The sequence below is a fragment of the Cupressus sempervirens genome, chromosome 2 (assembly GCF_028749045.1).
Source record: "Cupressus sempervirens isolate cs-2001-9-10 chromosome 2, ASM2874904v1, whole genome shotgun sequence".
Classification (NCBI taxonomy): domain Eukaryota; kingdom Viridiplantae; phylum Streptophyta; class Pinopsida; order Cupressales; family Cupressaceae; genus Cupressus; species Cupressus sempervirens.
Window position 1 is genome coordinate 104,448,930 of NC_143119.1, and position 21,724 is coordinate 104,470,653.

Consider the following 21,724-nt stretch of genomic DNA (forward strand, 5'->3'; position numbering starts at 1 on the left):
ATTTGATTTATCAATTAGGACTATAGATGATTAATTAAATTAATCAGCTGGGGGATGGCAAAGGATTAATTAAATAGGAATTTAATTATTGATGCCTTTAGAGATAACTAAATAGGATTACCAAAGCAATGTAATCAAATTTAGGTGTCTACATTCATAAGTTATTATTTTTTCAATCTACCTAGGCATTTGTCTTATTATCTATAATGCATTAACAATTTTGGTGCATCCATTGTCTTATTATCTATAATGTGTTAACAATTGTCTTATTATCTAAAAGTGTATGGTAATTGGCATGCATTATGTACTACATTAGAAACTAATTTGTGTATTTTGATAAGGACTTTTGAGAATCCTTTTATCTATATTAAAGATGCACCAATTTTTTTGCATATACAATTGGGCTTTGGCCTTATTGTTTGTTCCTTTTGTTTTTTGAAACAACAAAGTTAGCCTTCCCCTATCATCCTGATGTAAACATCATGCTTTTGCAAGACTCTAGTTAACATTTTCTACCCTATGGAAATTCAACTTCATCTATTGAACTGATAGATGTGACCACTTAATGCCAACTTGTTGATTGAAAATATAATCAACTCTAAAAGGCTTCCCAATTTGAGTGCATCAATGTTGGCTTGAATGTGTACAAGAATTTTGAATTATGGCATCTTTTTGGTCATAACTAATACAAATAGTTTGATTTATAGCACATATAGTAATGAATGAAGTGACCATTTGGATCCTTAGTTCAATGAATTCAATGTTAGTTCCTATCTGATTTAAGGATGTTGGTATCCAGTTGAATGTTATCTCATGTTTTTGCTAGCCTTGGTCACTTTTTTTACCCTTTCCCATGTTGAAGTGTGGTGGAATGTTGGTATTGTCTCCTTATGCATTGAGAAAAGGAGTTACAAATCATTTTTTTCATAGGATAAATCATATGAGAAACTTTTAGCTAAGATCTTGCCTTGAGTGGAATTTTATTGTACCAAATAATGCTTCTATAACATCAATTTGCTAATGCCATTAGATATTTCAGCCAAGATCATATTGATATTATTCCTACCTTTCTTTTGTAATAGGTCTAATGGTGATATCTAGATATCTAGGAATAGATGTTTGTGCTAGTGTGTCTCTCTTGGATTTGGTACACTTGTGTTTCATACAATACAAGTATACACATATATCATGTTTACTCGAAGAAACATCTTCCATTCCTTGAGACCTATGTTGGAGAAAGAGATATTTCTTTAGTACTAGAGACATCTCTAGAAACTTCCTGATGCTCAGGATTCGTTTGGCTATTGTTTGCCAATGTTTCTAAGATCGCCCAGCCATAAAATGACATCCTTTACTAGAAAATTTAGGGCATTTTTTTTTTAAGTCTAAAAAGGAAGAAAAATGAATAAATAAGTCTAAATAATCCCTCATGCTTGTATTTTGGATGATACAAATATTCATACAAAGTTATAGTGATAGTATGTAGAGACAGTGTTGACTAATTTTTTATTATAGTAATAGTCAAAAGAGAAACTTTCTTTACTATTAACTGCTCTTTTATGACTCATTTACATTCATGATTTCAATGTTATATGACATGGTATTTTTTGGATATTATTAAAATATATGAAAAATTGGCATCTCCAAGTACTTCTGTTATATTGATAACTTTGACATATATGTATGTATGCATATAAGTATATATACTCATACATATCACAAACAAGAAAATATCTTTCTTGAGGATTTAATAGAAAAATACAAAATGATGATATTTTACTTTCTTGGTATAAAATTGGAAAAATACATATATGCAATTATATGTATTTATATATAGATACATCAATTTATCTATCATACACAAATTCATACAAATAACTTTATTGAAATATTCTTGGCAAATGAAAAGATAAATATTTTCTGATTTCTTTGGATAAGATTTAGGATCCAAAAGATCAAGAAAAGATGAATAAACAACTAATATATTTAATATTTAAAGCTATTATGATTACCTAGATTGAAGTGACTCTTGTATCAGTGCATTTCAATACACGATTTTCTCTCATACACAAATAATGATACATAGAAATAATAATCAACATGTGATCCAATCTAGCAAGAAAATCATGTGAGGAAAATGGAAAGAGATAAATGAAAGCATATCTAAACAAGAATATGATGATGTCTAAGAAAAGGAATTTGTTCTTCTCTAGATAATGAGAACTTTGTACAGGTCTTCCTGAATTTGGCTAGGTAAAATTGGGTATATCTTGCCCTTTTTAATCATAGATAGCTTTTTCTTGTGCATTGAATAGAATGGTGGAAAAATATTTAAAGACAAACCTATGAGTGATCATGTGGTGAAGTCTGAAACATACATTAAGCACAAATCATAAGCTTTAAAAGAACACACAAGTTGCATTGGCAATATAACTAGCAACATCAAAATAATCTAAAATACCTTGATATTGTTTCAAATATAAGCAAAATTCTGAAATATTGTTTTAAATATAAATAAAAATTCTGAAATTATTTGGATTTGACAATAATGAAAGGAAACATCTTTTAGGCTTGATAAGTGAACTTTCAACTATATTTGAGGTAGTGAGTAAGAATATAAAGAAGCAAGAAAAAGAGACATCAAGTATAGAAAATAAAAGTAGCTCTAAAAGAGAGCCTGATGTGAAAATGAAACATGTTTTGAGTCACACACAAAATCATTAAGATCATCACCTAAGGTTGAGGATGAGCCACTTGATAAAGATGATAATGAGGAACATGGTGAAGTAGCTTGTCCAAATTGTAGAACCTCTGGTAATCCTAAAGACTTTCATATATTTTATGACCATTGCAAGAAATGATACCATGGATGATGTATGAGGATGAAAAATGGAAGAGTATAATACATCAAACAATATAAATGTCCAAATTGCAGTAAAAGGGCTCATGTTTGAGATGCTAGCATATATACTCTCCTATGTTTTAGATTTTAACTGAGATGGTATCTCAACATGATAGCTTCAAAGTTAAGGTACATTGATGATTCTTAACTTGCAATTAAAAGGGTATAGGTTTAGATATTCAATGTGTATGTAATTTTCAACTTTGTGGGAAACGCTCCATGAAGTATCTATATGAATATTCAACTACTTATTTATAATTTATGGGATTTGTAGATCAAAGTTGTAGCACAAAACGTTCATCACAGTGAAGAAAAATGGTCAAGAAAGACTATTGGGAAAAGTTATAGCGCATTGGAAGTTGTTCCTAGTTATATAATACTAGGATTACGATCATGCAAGATGCCAAGGAGATAAAAATAGAGTTTGAATATTCATCTCATTAATAGCTAATGTATGGGGATGTACAAAAAGAAAAGTTAAATAATTTGTCAAACAAAAGTGCTAGAAAGATTTCCAAATACAAAAAACAAGAACTTGGTAGAAGACAACCATTCAAATTGTAGAGGCCCGGGCACTTTTTAATTTCCCCCAAATTATGCTTATGAGAATCCTGAATTTCTTGCATGTTTCTGCTCTATCTATGTGTGCCATATGCCTCCATACCTTCAATTGTAAAACCTCTCTATTCATGAAGCATCAAAGAAATAATTAAATTCAAATGGATCTTTTGATGAGTTTCACTCATGTTTCCTCTTCTAGTCTAATTTGCGCCAAGTTGTTGCCCTTGTTTTGCATTGTTTTTTAATACTAGACATAAAAAAAGGCCATTGATTTTTTATCATTCATTTATTATTTTTAAATAGTTAAAAATTTCATTCTATTGTAACTTTATATTTTTGATTAGGTGCTTATTATGGGAACTTGTTATTTTTTAATTAAGTTAAAAATGTCATTCTTTTTCAATTCTTAACTAATCAATTTCTATTTTTAATTTATTAGTAATTATAAAAATAATATATTTTGGGTCATGTATAATTTATTTACTATATTTAATTATTTTTTAATTTTTATTTAAGATAATCTCTAAATTAAATAGTAAAAGTTATTAAAGTCTCCAATACAAATATATAACAAGTCAAACGTATAGTCTTTGGATGTAGTTATATCACCTATTTTGCAAAGAAAAATGTCCTTTGAATATGAACATTCTAAATTAAGTATATATATTCATCAAAATCATATTTGGGTAGGAAAAGATGAAAAAACCTAATCAAAAGTTACAAACAAGAAAGTTATCGTAGCCAATATTGTCACCGTGAACTTGTCTTCAACCACATCTTCATGACGAGTTGATCATATATTAGCTATCAAACTTTTTACTTGTTTAAACATCCATATAAAATGGCTTGATATTTGACCTTCCATTTATTTAGTAGTCTATTTAGTTTTTTGTTTTGTTTTGCTATCTAATTATTAGTGACTAATTTTTGAATCACTTATTTAGTCTGTTATTTGATAGTTTATTTAGTCACTTTTATTTGGTTGATTTTGTGATTTTGCTTGATGACCAAATTAGTCACATATTTAGTCACCTATAGTTGTAAATTACAACAGAAAAGTGAAAAGTGATCTTTTTTAGTCATGTGACTAAAAAATTTAGTGGTGTGACTAAATTTTTTTAGTTGTGTAGTCACATATTTGCTAAAATGCACTAGTCCCCACTGGGGTTTTCCTTTGGCCAGGGTTTCCCTACTTAACAAAATATTGTGTTATGAGTTCTCTTTGTGTATGGATTTATTTACCATTTAACATTGTTGGTTTACTTTCATATGGATGTTGTAAAGTAATTAAAATTAACAATATTCAGCTATGGGAAAAAGATTGTAGAATATTGATTCATCCCCCTCTTAATATTATCTATTTCTAACATTTATTTCATCTACTATATTTGACTACCTTATCTATGCACTTAATGGGATTGACTTAATTAATTAGGCTAGGGTAATTAATAGGGGATTTGATCAATTTAGAGATGTTTGATGATAGATTAGATAAACTTGATGATTTTGATGGATTATGTTATTAATCAAGTAATTAGACTAGCATAATTAAGTGGTTGGTTTTGGATTAGAGAGAACAGGTCCTTCAAATAGACAACCCCGTTTTAGGGTGACTACATTTCCCCCTCTAAATTTGTGTGTCAGCAACACATTGATTCAAAGAAATAAATTATTTTTAAATCAACGAATACTTTGATATGAGGCAATGAAACTATTCTTGATTTGAAATTTATTCCAAGATTAATTGAGTGAAATGTGATTAAAGAAGTGAAGCTATCAATTATGGACTTGATTGAACAATAACTAAATATACCACCTCCAAGTTTTATTGAAGAAAGATAGACAAGAGATAACCAAAACAATTAGTTTGATGTGGAGTGATAAATTTGTATATTTGAAAGATCATGATGATGATAAATAACAAATTTGATGTGAAGTGATGAAGTTGATGAATGCCAAAAAAATATTTAAAGCAATGATGTCTGATACATCATAATAACAAGTGCCACATGGTGGCTAGTACTTGCCTTGTTAAAGTAGGTATACTAATACTTTTTAATAATTTATTTTAGTAGTGTCGAAGTGATTAAAAAGAAAATGTAGAATTAAATTTTAATCTGCAATCACAAAATCCTCACAAAAAAGAAGTGAAGGAACTTAATTATCAATAATGTAGTTTAGGAAAGTGTTTTAATATTTGTAATGGAAGAGAGTTTATATTACTAATATAAATTTTAGATTAATATTATGAATTAAATTTTAAAATAAAATAGATCACATACAAGATTGAAGTGATTTTAAAATATTTATAATAATTGGAAAATGTAATTAGATTTTTATAAATTATTTGACGATAAGAAAATAAATTCTTGATATTAATGTCTTCTATAAAAACTTTGAAGAAAAAATAAACAAATATTTGTTAGAACAAATTTATATAATTTTAATTTATATTTTATATTATTTTACTAGACAAAATTATGTTCATGCCTAAACATATAACCATTTTATTAATAGTGGAAAGGCAAATGTATAGTTGTATAGACAATAGGGCCTTATGCTACTTTATCGATTAAAAGTGTTCCCACATTAAAAAATTTAACTATGAAAAGAAAATTGAGATATTAATTAAAGAAATGAAACCAATTAAATTCTATAATTTCATCATTATATGTCTTACTTTGAATAAATTTCAGACATGTCCTTAAAAGTTAGCTACAATTTTGAAGAGAAATAGTGGTTGCAGAAAATCCATGTATAAGACCTTGATTGTTTTAGCCAATCAGATAGCTCAGAATTAGTTTTCTTAATTTATAAATGTAATAAATGTGCATCTTGGCTATATAAAATATTAATCATATTATAATATTTGATAATACTTATTTTTTATTGGTGGAAATCATAAATTTTAATCACTAGTTATAGGAAATTGATTACAATAGTACTATGCCTATGACAAGTACTAATAAGTTTGATGTGGTGCAATGAAATTGATTGGTATATATAAGATAACATGATTAGACATAGATGATCAACTTGACATGAGACTTGAAGAATTCAATTATCTAATAGTAACATCTTGATCAAAGAAAACTGGCATGCCCCTATTCAATTGACAAAACTAAGCAATTTGCTACACATTGTGATAAAATCACTTATTCCAAGATTGATAATATTGATCAATAAAAAAGCCTCAACTTGATATAGTTCTTGATGACGTTGATGCTCTTGATATTGAAATTTTAATTTGACTCATTGATTGACTTGATTTGATGATAGATAGAATAATTTTGATTTGAATCCATCAATGGATTTGATGAAATCGATAGATTTTGGTATGATCATACCCCCTTAAGAGTGAAATCAAAATAGAAATTGATGTAATCCTAATGTCAAGCATTGAGATTGATGTGAAACTAATAACAAATAGATTTGGATCAGTGAGAATGGTTTAGGATTGATTAAAATCTAATTTGGATTAATGATGTGCTGATAAGTACACAATTTGACCAAGTTTGACCACTTTAAAAGTGAGGTCTGATCAAATATGAATGAAGCAATATAGAAATGCAACAGGAGCCGAGTAAGCTAGTTTGTTACATGTGTCGAGCATCTGGGATCAGTAAGTGCCAAGTAATACAAAATACACATATGAGTCTGTAACTTTACAAATGTAGATGCAAACCATTTTCATGGCTGACATATGATGAATCTCGAAGGATTAAATGATAAGATCAAATCTTTTATATTTCCTGTGAAATCTACATGTAGCCAATAAGAAAAATGGAGAAGGCATGCAACCAAAAATAAAAGTGCAAGGAATGAGCGGGAAACAAAGATTCAATATGGATCATAGATCCACATCTAACCCTAAGTCTTTGAATGTCTTTATAAGGAAGACTAAGTCTCATTGTATGATGATGGATGAAGGTGTGGAAGGAAAACTATTTTCAGAGTGAAGAATATCAGATCTCAGAGGATCAAGATCAGAGAAAGCAGATCAAGTGCCTGTATTTAGCAATCAAAGCATTGTAAACTATTAGGTTTATTATACCTAATACTCTCTAGCAACTGTATTAGAAAGGAAACCCTATGGTGATAGGTTATCTTAATAGCTATTTTTTAGATCCTTTAAATAGGTGATTAAATCCTTTAACAGGACCGTAACACTTCATGTAAAGTGTTTGTAAATCCTTTAACTAGGTCACTCTTGATACAGTGTAAAGCCTTTAACAGAGCAGACCTTCAAAAGTGGTTAAACATTATTGCTGCAGTAATTTTTGTGGGTATCATCCCCACCCTAGTTTTACCTTCTTATTCTTGGAGGATTTCTGGGTTACCAAAATTTCTAGTGTTATGTGGTGATGCACATGTGTTTTTCATAATTGCTTAATAATGATATGCATGCATGTACATTTCAATATTATGGTATTAAGGATTTTTGAAAAATAGGTTAGAAGCTAGTACTTTTGATTCACCCCCCCCCCTCCCTCTCAGAAGCATTATTTCCATTGGGATATTCCAACAGATTATGATGTGTTTACTTAGTGTTGTTAAATGAAAATAAATTTCTACAACTTCTAATAAGCTTTCATATTATGTTTAACTAGCTTTGACTATCTTTAAACTCTATTTGACCAAAGGTTTGACCAAAATTATACCTTTTTTGACTAATATTAACTTTTAAGTATCATTCAAGAAGCATTTTGAAAGTACCTTGCATCATTTCTACACTTGTTTTAGCTCATTCTGCTCATGGTCAACTGTATGTTGACTAGAGTTGAGTATTCTCTCCAAGGGTTGACTTTTTGAAGATTTCTACTTTGTTGACTATTTTGGGTCTCCTAATTTTGATTTTGGTCCTAATATGTTGATTTGGTACAAATTTTTCATCTCTTCTCTATTCAACTAAATTAGGTCATGAATAACCTTTGGAGCTTAAAATAAGCTTAATGAGGTCACTTGATAATTTCATTTTCACTTGTATCCTTGGTAATTATGAGCTTATAGAGTAAGAAGATGGTGTTCCCAATAGACAAACATATATTTGAGCTTGTTAATAGGCCAATGCACTATGCCTCTCCGATAAGTAGATAAATACCTTGCCTTTAATGCTTTTTGTTGTCATTTTTAGAACATGTTAATGTAATTAGGAGAACTTTCAATGTTTAGTCATGTCTAGGATTATGATTCATTTCTCATACATGTTCCTTGTTTAACCAAACATTTTGTGTTGTATCTAGTCCAAATAATGTCACACCCAATTTTATTGTAGAGTCATTTTTTGTTGACTTGTTTGTTTAAGATGGAAAATCCACTTTGCCATTTTTAGTTAACCATGACTTACAACCTTCTTAAGTGTCACTTCTATGGAAACTTCCCAGTTGCATATGTGTTGACATAACTGATCGAGAGATTTTGGTAGTGATTCTACATGAGGTGTTGATAAATATTGGATAGATTTGATGATAAGAAAATCAATTGTTTGGTTGTCATTGATCTCAGTTTATTGAATTGGTGTTTTTTGTTGGCAATTTTTCTAGGTTGTTCAACATGATGTTGTCATTTATGTTGTTATTTATGGAAACATATAGGTCATGTGAAGTGAGAATATTAGAAGGATGAATAATTGGGTTACATACTTAGAAAATTTACTAAGTGTTACACAGTTCATCTGACTAATTAGTTAGATTTTTGATCAGTGTGGTTCATAGGAGCAATATTAACATGTGTTGAGTTAGGTATAGTTATCAAAGACTATGAGGGTGACATGTGTTAGAGCTCAAAATAATATGGTTAGTGAAAATAGAGTTATAATGATTTTGCTAGTTGCAACATTGTATATACAAATCAAAAAAAGATACAGAAATGAGTATTTTGGGTTAAGAAATTATTTTGTTTATCAAAATAATTACTTAACTAATGAGGGATGACATCCTAGATGTTAACCCTAAGCTAGAAAGAGTTGGTTTTATATTTTGGCTAGTGTGTAAAGGTCTAAAGACTGACAAAGAAGATAATTATGAAATATCAAGGTATAAAGGAAAATCGTAAATGTGATGTTAAGTGTGCTTCAGATGAAGTGAGTGTGATATGTATGTGATGTGAATTATAATGTATGATCAAATAAGTTCAAATTTTGATAAATTTTTGTGAAGAGAAACAAAGGCAATACTAGATATTAAAGATATCAATAGTAGTGCAAAGGTTTTTGTATCTATCTTTTGTATTGAAGAACTTTATTGTAAATTGTATATTTGGGTAGTGGGCTCATCTTGCATACATTTTTAAATTGTGTATAACAACTCCTAATAAGGTAAAGAAGGCTTCTAACAAGGCCTACATCCTCTAAAAAGGGCTGAGACACTATACAAATGTAACAAACTCGTAACAGGGTCAATATCTTTAACAATATATTTTTATTAGAGGATAATTTTGTGGGTATCATCCCCACAAAGGATTTCTCTTGGCCAAGGTTTCCCTAGTTTAAAAAAAATGGCATTATGATTTTCTTGTTTTTATGGTTATGTTTACTATTTAACATAGTTTTCTTTCATATGCAAGTTATAAATTTATTAAAAATATCTAGTTTTGGGAAAAAGTTTGTGAAATACTAATTCACCCCTCCCTCCCAGTATTTCCTATTTTTAACAATTGGTATCAAAGCATACTTAGAGAATATTTAAAAAATTGAGTAATATCTATATGGATATGGAATAGTTATAGAAGAACCTAGAAGAAGCTCTTGAGCAGATTGATACTCTTATTGAAGAAAGTGATACTCTAGAGGACATATATGCAGATGCTAAAGACTACATTGGGAAGTTGAAACATAAGATAGACTATCTTAAGTCCAAGAAAGAGTCTAAAGCAAAAATCAATGAAAGTGATGAAGTTTCATGACTAAAGAAATAAAATGAGATCCTGAAGCATGAACTAAATATTACTAATATGACGTTGAGCTTGAAGTTTGCAAGCAGTAAAATTGAGTCAGATTTGAAAGTTTAAAATGTAGATCTAAGATCCAATCTTACCAAAGTGACATCTAATATTGAGTCTACAAATTTTTAGTATGCATAACTTGAGAATTACAAAGCTATTGTCAAAGGAAACTTAACTCAATCTAAGCTACGAATTGAAAAAGTTATAATCTAGTACTAAAAAGCTTGATGAGAAGATCTTTATATAGAAACCCCCTTATGGTAAGATATGTCTTGGATACCTTTGAGAAAAGTTAGCTAAGAAATCTGAAGCAAGACAAATAACAAATATTTTGATTCATCATCTTGAGCATGAGAAAAAAAATCAAAACAAGATTGAGTCAAGTCAATCTAAAGAAGTACCCAAGAAAGTTAAGAAAGTCAATCAACTTCAGCAAGTTGATGTACCTAAACTTGAGCAAGCTAAATCACCTAAAGAAATAAGGAATGAATTAAAAGGTATATGCTATGTATGTAATGAATTTGGTCATATGAAAAGAGATTGAACTAGTAAGTCATTTAAACCTATTTCTAGTTATTGTTATAATTGTCATGGTTTTGGTCATAGAGTAGTAAATTGTAGAAAGCCTAAATTTGATAATAATAATAATAATATTAATAGTCTAGAATATTTAGAGGTACTAATCCTACAAAAAATAGACCTATTGGAGGAACCAATGTTATAAAGAATGGTTTTATGTATTTTAAGTGCAACAACTTTGGACATACTACAAGAGATTATAGAGCATATATTGGTCAATCAAGACCTAGTTATGGAAACAATGTTAGAGTTTGTTATCTTTGTAACAACATGGGACACATAAAGGTTTTATAGGATGACCATGAGGAACAACATGAGAAACCCTAACCTTAGAAGGAACATGAATAACAAACAAATAAATTAAAATAATAGTAACAATCAAAGAGAAAACATCAAAGCTATTGTAGGAAACCTTGATGAATCATTTGTTAAAGATAATGAACCAACATGTTCATATGTTGTGTTGGAAAGTCAATCAAGTAAAGTACCAAATATAAAATTGAAAATAGTGATAGTTGGTAACCAATCATCATTTTATTAAGAAACTTATTCTATAAGAAAAACATTAGAAATTTAGGATTAGAAACCTAGTTAAAACCTTTGGAGAATTTTGGAGACTTGCATAGTTAGTATTATAGATGCTCAAAAATGGTTGATGCAGGAGCATCCAGAGGTATAAGGGCAATCCTGTGTCACCCCAAAAAAAAAATGTACTTAGACTTAATTTTTTTTTCATGTCTTTACATTTTTTGATACCCATTTGGCTCAAATAAAGGTTCCAACTCTCATAGTTCAACTATCAGCCCATTTGAAAATCCTAAAAAAATAGGAGCATGTATTTGGGCCATCATTTTGGTAAATTAGAAGGTGTAAATTGGTCAGATGAATGTAATCATGATTTAGAGCATTCCAAAAAAAGAATCAGGTCAATAGGCCCCACGGTTTGAAAGTTATTGTAGTTTTTTGGGTTTTGGAGACCTCCTAAGAATGCTTCAAAGTCAGGTTTGGGGCATTAAATGACCTCAAAAAGGGTCAAAAAATGGGGAATGAGAAAATATTGTCCATAGGACTATAGAGTGCTTTGATATCTTTCCAAACGGTTTGTCAATTGGAGCTATGGTTCAAAAGTTATGCCTCCCGAAAGTTCGATTACCGTTTCTGGATTCTTCTAGATTTGCACCAACTTCTAACGCAGCTTCTAGAACCTTCTATTTTGTTAGTGGATGCCTAATAGCACTTTCTAGAATGTACTCCTAGTGCTTAACCCTTTGGGGTCTATTTAAGGAGATTTTTGGCATTGTAAAAGGAGTTCAGAGTGGAGTTTGAGAGGAGGTGCTAAAAGGAGAAATATTCTCCAGATTTATGCTATTGTAAGCCCTTAGGGCATGTTCTGAAGTTTATTTTCTCTATACTATTTGTACTAGCTTATTTTCTCAGTTAATATAATTTTCCTTTTCTGTTGTGTCTATTTTGTTCTTGGGTTGTGTCCCCATCAAGTGGTATCAGAGCTGGTTTTCCTGAGTGTGTAGACAGAGCGCCGAGTGTGAGGCAGTTTGCACCAGGACTATGTGGTTGTTGGTTTGAGTTAGCAGATGAATCCATGAAGAGAGCATGGTGGAAGGGCCAAAGATATTAATCCTGAGGAGGTTAGAGCCCTCCAAAGGCAGGTGCAGGCATTGCAAGAGGAACTTCGTAGAGGAGCAAATGTTGTCGCAGGTGACAACAGTGAGGATGACAATGAAGAAGAAGTAATGGGACCAGAAGAGGAAGTTGATGGGGAAGTTCTGAATCCTGTAGAGGAAAGGCTTTTTAGGGCCATTACTAAGTTTGGGAAAAGACCTACAATTGAAGTGGGTATATTTTCATGAAATCTGAAACCAGATGAGTTGATCAATTGGATCAATGAATTGGAAGAATACTTTGAGTATGAGGATATAAGGGACCCAGATAGGGTTAAGTTTGCAAAGGCCAAAATAAAAGGCCATGCCAAAATCTGGTGGCAAGAGGTTCAACTGGAAAGACTTAGAAGAGGAAAGGAGAAGATTACAAGATGGGATCGCATGGTGGACAAATTGAAGAAGCAGTCCATTCCTGTGGACTACGAGCTTGATCTGTTGAAGAAGATGCATGGGTTAAAGCAAACAGGAAGATCAGTCCAAGAATATATAGAGGAGTTTTGCCGACTCTTGATTAGAGCGGGGCATGCAGAAGAAAATAAGGAGAAGGTTGCTCATTATATCAGTGGGTTGCGACCTAGCATCTAGGAGGAATTAAGTCTGGTAAGAATGACCAGCGTTGAAGAAGCATACCAGTTTGCCCTATGAGTTGAAGAGAAGATGAGTAAAAGGTTTGAAGGAAGACAAAGAGGGTGTGGTCAAGGAGGAAGAGGAAGCGGTAGATCATCTGGAGGCCGCAATGAAACCCAAAAGAAAAATGAAGATGTGGGTACTAGCAGAAACCAGAGGAATGAGGGTTTCAATCGCTCTCATGATCAAGACTTTGGAAATCAAAGAGGAAGAGGTAGAGGACATGGAAAAGGAAGAGGAGGCTTCTATGGTACCTGTTTCCATTGCAATGAAGAAGGTCATCGTGCCTTTGAATGCCCTCAACGATAAGGAAGGACAGATAGGAGAGCTGAGGGCCAAGCTAGGGTTGCTCATGTGGATGAGGATGCACAATCATCACATTCAGAGGATGCAGAAAGAGGAGAGACCTTGGTAAATGAAAGAGTCCTACTAAGTGGTGAGAATGAACCAAGATAACGAAGGAGTTTGTTTTGTACCAAATGCAAGTGTGAGGATAAATGTTGTGATGTGATCATTGATGGTGGTAGCACTGATAACTTGGTATCAGAAGAGATGGTCTCTAAGATAAAGCTCAAGAGGGAGAAACATCCCCAACCCTATCAAATTTCTTGGGTAAAAGATGATCATAAGGTCCTGGTAAGTAAACAATGTTTAGTAAAATTTAAAATTGGGAGTTGTCATGATGAAGTTCTCTGTGATGTTATTTTGATGGATGTTTGCCATCTATTGTTGGGTAGACCATGGCAGTTTGATAGACATGCAATACATGATGGACATGCAAACACATACTCTCTGACAAAGGATGGAGTTTGCCACAAATTAAAGCCCATGAAAAAGGAAGGTGAAAAGGTATGTAAGAGTGCTAGGATTTGTCTTGTTGATGGAAGGAAGTTTTTAGATGGCATGAAACATCAGCATATGTGCTATGCTTTGATTCCTAGGAAAGATAAAGAAGGTAGTAGTAAAATACCATTTGAAGTTTCAAATTTACTAGAGGAATTTGGAGATATTATCTCTGATAATGTTCCAGATGGATTACCACCAGTAAGAAAAATTAGTCATCAGATATATCTGATTCCAGGAGCTAGTTTTCCTAACTAGGCTGCTCACAAGATGACTCCTACTGAAACAGAGGAGGTAAATAGACAGGTTCAGGAGCTTTTGAGGAAGGGCTTGATTTGAGAGAGCCTAAGTCCATGTGTATTACCTGCAGTACTTGCACCAAAGAAGGATGGAGAGTGGAGGATGTGTACAGATTCTCAAGCTATAAATAGGATAACCATCAAGTACTGGTTTCCTTTACCAAGGATGGATGATCTTATGAACTGCTTGAGTGGAGCTCAGTACTTCACAAAGATAGATCTGAAGAGTGGCTATCATCAAATATGGATTCGAGAAGGAGATGAGTGGAAAACAACCTTCAAGACCAAGGAGGGTCTTTATGAGTGGTTAGTCATGCCCTTTGGATTGACGAACGTACCAAGCACCTTCATGCGGCTCATGAATGAGGTACTTAAGAAGTTCTTGGGAAAATTTGTTATTGTCTATTTGGATGATATTTTAATTTTTAGCAAGACTTTTGAAGAACATTTACTGCATATTCATAGTGTCCTTGAAAGGCTAAGGGAAGAGAAACTGTTAATTAATCTAAAGAAGTGTGTCTTTGCAAAAAGGGAGTTAGTCTATTTGGGATTTGTTATATCACCTAAAGGTCTCAAAATGGATCCAGAGAAGGTAAAAGCCATCTTGGAATGGCCTACTCCAAGGTCTGCTACTGAGGTAAGATCATTTCATGGTCTGGTTAGTTTTTACAGGAAGTTTATTAAGAATTTCAGTGGCATATGTGCACCCCCAACTGATACAATAAGAGGGGATAAAAAAGAGTTCAAATGGACTATAGCAGCTACGAGAAGTTTTGAATTGCTGAAGAAGAAGGTGATAGAACAGCCTATGTTGGCACTTCCAAATATTAGAAAAGTGTTCCAGGTGGATTGTGATGCTAGTGGCAGCGCTATTAGGGCTGTATTAAGCCAAGAAGGTAAGCCTATTGCATATTTTAGTGAAAAATTGAATGATGTAAAGAAGAAGTATTCTATTTATGATGAAGAGTTCTATGCAATAGTTCAGGCCTTAAAGAAATGGAGGCACTATTTCTTACCAAAGGAATTTGTTTTGTATACTGATCATCAGGCATTATAGTACCTAAATAGCCAAGGTAAATTGAATCAGAGGCATATGAAGTGGGTAGAATTCTTGCATAGTTATACATTTGTGTTGAAGAATAGAAGTGGAAAATCTAATAGGGTTGCAGATGCACTAAGTAGGAGATAGTCATTGCTTACAGTAATGCAAGTTGAAGTAGTTGGGTTTGATGAACTCAAGAATTTGTACCCCGAGGATCCTGATTTTGCTGAAGCATGGAAAGCTTGTAAAGAGCCTGTTGCTGTAGATAGAACAAAGTGGTTAGATTATTTGATTCAGGATGGCATGTTGTTCAAAGGTAGTCAATTGTGCATTCCAAGGAGTTCCATGAGGGAAAATCTGATTAAGGAGAAACATAGTGGAGGGATGGCAAGACATTTTGGTCAAGATATGGCATGGAAAGCTTGTAAAGAGCCTATTGCTGTAGATAGAACAAAGTGGTTAGATTATTTGATTCAGGATGGAATGTTGTTCAAAGGTAGTCAATTGTGCATTCCAAGGAGTTCCATGAGGGAAAATCTGATTAAGGAGAAACATAGTGGAGGGATGGCAAGACATTTTGGTCAAGATATGACCATTTCCATTCTTAGAGAACATTATTTTTGGCCTCAAATTTTACAGGATGTGAAGAAGTTCGTACAAAGTTGCCAGGTTTGTCAAGTTGCCAAGGGGTTTAGTCACAATACAGGTCTTTATCAGCCGTTGCCTATTCCATCAAGGCCATGGGAGGACATAAGTATGGATTTTGTTCTTAGATTGCCAAGGACACAATGGGGTAATGACTCAGTATTCATGGTGGTTGATAGGTTCTCCAAAATGGCACATTTTACTCAATGCCACAAAACTCATGATGCTGTCCATATTGCAGACTTGTTTTTCAAAGAGGTGGTAAGACTACATGGTCTTCCAAGGAGTATAGTTTCTGACAGAGATACTAAATTTTTGGGGTATTTCTGGAGGACATTATGGAAGAAGTTGAGAACAGACCTGAAATTCAATTCCATGCATCACCCACAGACTAATGGTCAAACAGAAGTGGTAAATAGAAGTTTGGGCAATTTGCTGAGATGTTTAGTTAGGGATAAGCCCAAGGGATGGGATTTGATTCTACCATAGGCAGAGTTTGCTTATAATAACTCTATAAATAGGAGTACTAGAAAATCACCATTCCAAATTGTATATGGGAATAGCCCAAGGACTGCACCAGAGCTGAGGAAGATAGAGAAAGGGGAGAGGACAAGTGCTGAAGTTGAGGAATTTGCTAAACATATCAAGCGTCTACATGAGGAGGTTCAGGCACACATAACCAAGATGAATCAAGAGTATAAAGCTAGGGCTGATCAAAGGAGAAGACATAAGGAATTCCAAGTAGGAGATTTAGTCATGGTACACTTACGAAAAGAAAGATTTCTAGCTGGTACTTACAACAAGCTGAAAATGAAGAAATTTGGCCCCTGCAAAATTTTGAAGAAACATGACTCAGGAAATGCATATGAAGTGGAGCTGCCAGATGGTATTCAGATTTCTCCCATTTTCAACATTGCAGATTTAATAGAGTATCATGATGATGGTGCAGATGAGGAGCTGGTGTTAGAGCCATGTCCAATTCCTACTTCTAAGAAGGAGGAGATAGAAGACATTCTAGATCATCGTGTGGGTAGGAGTACCAGAAAAAGGCAGTATGAAGAGTATTTGGTCAAATGGAAAGGACGGCCGATCAAGGACTCAACTTGGATTTTAGCAGCTGAGGTTTCCCATTTGGGATTTCCTCTACCATCCATAAAGTGACAGGGTCAATTTTCAATCTACCCTGGGTGTCTAATGCAGGAGCATCCAGAGGTATAAGGGCAATCCTGTGTCACCCAAAAAAAAAATGTACTTAGACTTAATTTCTGTTTCATGTCTTTACATTTTTTGATACCCATTTGGCTCAAATAAAGGTTCCAACTCTCATAGTTCAACTATCAGTGTGTTTGAAAATCTTGAAAAAATAAGAGCATGTATTTGGGCCATCATTTTAGTAAACTAGAAGGTGTGAATTGGCCAGATGAATGTAATCCTGATTTAGAGCATTCTAGAAAAAGAATCAGGTCAATAGGCCCCACGGTTTGAAAGTTATTGCAATTTTTCGAGTTTTGGAGACCTCCTAAGAATGCTTCAAAGTCAGGTTTGGGGCATTAAATGACCTCAAAAAGGGCCAAAAAATGGGGATGAGCAAAGCTAGTCCATAGGGCTATAGATTGCTTCAAGAGCTTTCTGAAAATGTAAACGGTTCGTCAATCGGAGCTATGGTTCAAAAGTTATGCCTCCTGAAAGTTCGATTACTGTTTCTGGATTCTTCTAGATTTGCACCGACTTCTAAGGCAGCTTCCAGAACCTTCTATTTTGTCGGTGGATGCCTACTAGCACTTTCTAGAATGTACTCCTAGTCCTTAACCCTCCGAGGTCTATTTAAGGAGATTTTTGGCATTGTAAAAGGAGTTCGGAGTGGAGTTTGAGAGGAGGTGCTCAAAGGAGAAATATTCTCCAGATTTATGCTATTGTAAGCCCTTAGGGCATGTTCTGAAGTTTATTTTCTCTATACTATTTTTACTAGCTTATTTCTCAGTTAATATAATTTCCCTTTTCTATTGTGTCCATTCTGTTCTTGGGTTGTGTCCCCATCAATGGTTCACATCTACAATTTCATCACTTCTTCATACTAATTAATCGCATTTTCTCATTCCACTAATTCTAATCTTTTGGCCAACTTGATCATATCTCAACAATGTCTGTCATAATTTGCATCCTATTTTACATCAATTTCATGTCAATTTGAAACTATTTTAAATCAACTTAGAATCACCTAGAATCAGTCTTAACCAACCCAAAACATGTTAGACATCCAAAATCTATCATCATCTATCCAATCCTAGGCATTGTTGTGGCTTTCAGTGCCTTGGAAACCTATCAATCTATCAAACCTTATCAATCTGACCTTAGTACTATCATGGCTCTTAGTGCTAGGTCAAACTATCATTCACATCACCTGATCTTTGACATTGTCGAGTCTCTTAATGTTTGATCATGGCCTTATCAACAATTTAATAACATTGACAGTGTATCGATGTTATTATGATCAACCTTGTCAATCAGTCTCGATCCTATAGCATTTTACAATGTCAATTAAATGTTACGTATCTTTAATTCATGTCATGTGTCCTTGGTATGTTATTAATTTCAATCAATCAATCAATTTGACCATAGCTTTGGTCTATCCATCATCATCCTAGTCAATCTCCATCATTGTCACATTTCATCAAAGGATACTGTCACACTTATTTAATCAAATTGGTGAATCATCTACTAACTCTCTCTATAGGATTAAATAACCCATAATTTAATCCTATGTCATTTCACTAATTATTCTTCTTAACTAACCTTCTCAATTAATTGATATTTTATTAATTAATTGGTTCATCATCTGCAACCCATGGAAATTCTTAATTTTCTAAGTCATATTTTCCTGCATTAATTCCATTTTCACTAATTTCTATTTGTGTGGAATCATGGATTTTTAATTCAAATATTCCAAAGAATATTGACATCATCATGACACATGGGTGTGACACCTTGTGGATTCTCCTTTGACCCTTGGCTAAGGTATGTCATAATCCAATATTCTTATTCTCTTACGCACATCCATATTTGGCTTCCATTGTCATAGATTCTTGGCTTTAAGTGGGTTTGAGGTATCATATGATGCATCATAGATTCTCTTCCATCTTTAGCCAAGTTTAACTTCCAAGTGTCATAAAATCCTACATTTCGCATCTTGTGTCATATGTGTCATGAATTATCCAAGGAATCTCTCGCCACACCGCATATCAAAGCTGACAATTCCAATGTTCTCATCCTCTATGTTGATTATAAAATGAACATTCTTCTCTCATTTTTGATCCTTATCTCTTTAGTATTTTCACTACATCTTGCATACTAAAACCACATCTTCTAGTATTCTCATAGAATTATCCCTATCATAGAATTTTGCTTCAAAATTGTGTGTGTATATACTAATATGTTAGCAAGAAATACTAATCTATTAAGAGAATAAAGAATTAACTAACAAAGATTAATATAACATATAAGAGAGACTAAAGATGAACCCCTAATTAGGAATGTGAGCCAAATGAATGGACTCTCCCAATAGCAATTAGCTCTTTGCTTGGTAGATGAGTCTAAGTAGAGGATTGGTATGTATGCTCAAGGCTTCTCAAACTAGCTTCAATGGTGTTCTTGATGGATTTTGGCTTGGGTGAATGGATTTGATGTAAAAATTGCTCTCAAAATGGCATTATAACTTTAGCACAAGGATTGTGATGATATGGCTTGGGAGGGGATTCAATTTATAGGCTAAGGGCTTGAGGGTTTGAGGGCTAATATGTAAGGATGGGGAAAAGCTTATGGAGGGCTCAGATTGCATGAGAGGAGAGCACATGGATTGTGCTTCCTTACAACTAATCAGGGAGTGACACATGTCACAGGGTGAGAGGATGGAGGAAAGGGAAAGGATGAGTCAACAAAGCAGGCTCAAGGCCTTAAAGACCCTCATAAATGGCTTCTAAGAGAAATGAATGGGTTTGTAAGAGTCTTTATGGCCTTGTAAGAGCAATCATGGCTAGGTGGTTGGGATATTTTGGAGGGAGTTGAGATTGTTGACTTTGCTTGCCTTAAGAAAGTCTTAAGCTTGCTTAGGGAATGTGACAAGGTTGGGGGGGGGGAGGGATTAGGCTTGATTTTAGGATTAGATTAGGGATGTTAGAGATATGCAAGTGGATGACATTCAATGAGGGTGGGTGAGTTAGTAGCTAAGCTTGGTTAGTATGGGTGGATGGGGTGGATTAGGCTAAAAAAAGGGGGTTTAGGGATAGGCTTAGGGTTAAGATAAATAAAGTTTATTTATCTCATAGGTTTGGTTTGAGGAGATATTTATTAAAACATTTTTAATAAATATGAGAATTAATATTTAACCTTAGTTAAATATTTTGAGTTGGGACTAGGGTTAGAAAATGATGGGATTAGCCTTTAATCAAAATTAAAGAAGGATTAGAAGACTTTGGAAGAGGTTAGTGGTCTTAAGGAAATTGGCCAAGTTTTGGAAAAAAAATAAATTAAATATTTATTTTGGAATTTTTGGTCAATTTATTAATTAAATAATTAATAAATAAGGAAAATAATGTTTAAATAAGATTTAAACATTTTTGGGAGGGATTCCTTAATTAAATATTTTTAATTAAGACAAGGAGATTTAATGGCATAAAAATAAATAAATAAATTAAATAATTAATTAATTAATAAATGATGATGTCATCAGGGACTTTTTCAGAAAATAAAAAAATACTTTATTTTCTAAGAGATTTTAGGTGTCTACATTTTGCCCCTCTTTGATGTGATGCCACAAGTGGCATGGCATCAAAGATAAGAAAATAAGATACCCAAGGCTAGAGCAGAAGAGGAGAGAATGGACTACGAGATGTCCCCTCAAGAAGGTGGTGGGGAGAGAAATCGAGGCTCGACAGTTTCTTGAAAAATACAAGAATTTGAGATGAGCAAGGAGACTCAGGTTGGCAAAGAGAAGGAGCTAAATTAGCTCAAACTCTCACTACGGGACAATGATAAAGGGAGAATTAGAGGCACAAGAGGAAGTAAGCTTAAGATCTCAAGGATTGCAAAGGATAAAGGAGCAGAGCACTATAGAAAGGAATCCAGGATAGGGAGATGGATGAGGGGATTATAAAGCTGATGCAACAAGATTTCAAAGAGTTAGATTGGCGGAAGATGGGTTTCGGAGATCCCTAGGACTAGGATTGTGAATCTCAAAAGATGAGGCTTGGTGGATTGATTGGATTGATGGATCCCTAAGACTAGGATTGTGGATCCCTAAAGCTAAAAGTGAAGATTGATTCAAATAGATACTAATGCATAAGCTAGGATAGGAGAGATAGATGCTAGATATGGATGGGGGATGATGGAAATGAAGGGAATCCATTGAAGCTTTTTGAGCAGGGGGATACTTCAAAGAGAAGTACCACCATGTAGTTGAGCACTAGATTTTCTATAGGACCATTGGTTAATTGCCAAGGTTACCAAGAACATCAAGGCCTTTTCACCAACCATCTAGAGTACTAATGCACTAACTTAAAACAAACATGCAAGGATTGCCCTAGCATCACACATGAATCTCAAAAGAATC

General features: G+C 33.2%; 1 pseudogene; it reads right to left on the reverse strand.

Annotated features, from left to right (window-relative positions):
* LOC149571259 (polyadenylate-binding protein 2-like) overlaps nt 1-21,724 on the reverse strand; it is a 94,226-nt pseudogene that overhangs the window by 24,630 nt on the left and 47,872 nt on the right.